This window comes from Drosophila ananassae, unplaced genomic scaffold, assembly GCF_017639315.1.
Source record: "Drosophila ananassae strain 14024-0371.13 unplaced genomic scaffold, ASM1763931v2 tig00000115, whole genome shotgun sequence".
NCBI lineage: Eukaryota > Metazoa > Arthropoda > Insecta > Diptera > Drosophilidae > Drosophila > Drosophila ananassae.
In genome coordinates, this window is record NW_025319118.1 from 365,674 (window position 1) to 367,590 (window position 1,917).

The following is a 1,917-nucleotide window of genomic DNA, read 5'->3' on the forward strand; positions in this document are numbered from 1 at the left end:
ATAGGCTAGTGGAGAACTGCATGCCGCACATGAAAATGTTCCTGAGAATACGCATGTGCATCACTCGAGGAGGTGCGGAGGCATGGGTCATTGGGCCAGCGGGTGCAGGAACCCCAGAATTGTGTTCTGCAGGATGTGCGGCGCAGTAGGGGTGAGAAGCACAGAATGCTGCCAGAGAGCAGGAAACGTGCAGCGATCTCAGCCGTAGAGAGGAAGGCGCAGATCGCGAGGTGCTGCCTCTCAGAACTAGTTGGAGGATTCACCGGAGACGATCAGCAATTAGCGGCAGTCGTCAAGGTCGGAGGAGCAGAAGTGAGGGCCATGGTGGACACCGGGGCAACGGCTAGCTTCATATCAGAAGAGCTAGCAAAGAACCCAGGAATCGCCGGAGAACGGAAAGCAACAAGGAGACTAGTAAAGTTGGCCAACGGGAGCCACATAGAGACTCAAATGGTACTCCTAACAACAGTAAGCTTTGGCAACAAGAAAAAGAATTTGAATATGTTAGTGTTGCCACGCAGGGGAGACAGCGCGGTGCTTGGATGGGATTTTCTCGCAGATTTCGGCACAACAATCAACTGCGCAGGCCACCAAGTTACGATCCCGAGGAGAGAAAGATGGAGCGGATGCCTGGAGGATAGGCTGTCCATAGCCATAGCTATGGAAAAACTCCTAACTCCTAACAACAGTAAGCTTTGGCAACAAGAAAAAGGATTTGAATATGTTAGTGTTGCCTCATAGCCTAGTGGTTAGTGTACTAGCTCGCTAAGCGTGAGGTCGTGGGTTCGAGCCCCACTCGTGTCAAGTGCATGGCCCTGCAAGTTTTTCGGCGCTCGCGCATATGATGTAAGTAGCGAAAAGCTCTCGTTGGATTCTCGCTATTTATAATTATGTGCATGAGACCCGAAAAATCGGCATTCCCAGATGTCGTTAGGTGGCAAGCCCACATCTGAGATAGGTTGCACTCGGCTAATCACCGGATCGACTGAACAATAACGATTACAGAAACAACCACAAGATCAGAAAAAACACTCACACACACCCCCAGCCCGATGACGAGCCGCCGCTTTTCGCAACGGACACGAATTGGACGATGGAATGTGAGGACCCTAATGGAGCCTTCCAGTATTGCGCAGTTTGAATAAGGAGATGGGGCATAGTTAGGATTGGAACCCTGGAGTGGAACCCGCAAGGAAGAAGAAGAGTGGGACGCCCCAAAAGCTAACCTGGCGCCGATCGACAATACGCGAACTCGCAGACAATAATACATCACCTGGGGACTTGGCAGAACAGAGAACAGCGCAGAACAGGGTCCGGTGGAATACAAGAAGTGTTGCCAGGCATGGGAGACAGCGCGGTGCTTGGATGGGATTTCATCAACTGGGATGGGATTTAATCCACTGCGCAGGCCACCAAGTCACGATCCCGAGGAGAGAAAGATGGAGCGGATGCCTGGAGGATAGGCTGTCCATAGCCATAGCTGGACCATCGGAGGAATGGAAGCGCGAGCGGGACAAAAAGTTCATCGAAGAAGAGCTGGCGGCGTTCACAAATCAGAAGGGTTGTTCAAACATAACCCAGCATAAAATCACAAAGATATTACCCAAAGAACCCCAAAATACAGGGGGAAATCAATGAAAAGGTGAAAGAACTGCTGGAGAAGGGATGCATGGAACCTTCAAATAGCGCCTACAGCTCACCCATTGTCATGGTGAAGAAAACAAATAATTTGCGACAAATAAACGCAAAGTCAGTGAAAGATGCGTACCCTATGCCAAGAATAAACTTTATTTTGGAACAATTAACGATGGCTATTGGCGAATTCCACTTGAGGAAAAGAGCCGTGTATTTCCGGCTTTTACTCCCCACCCCCCGGCTCCCCACGCATTCGCGAACTAGGATGACATCATAGAGATC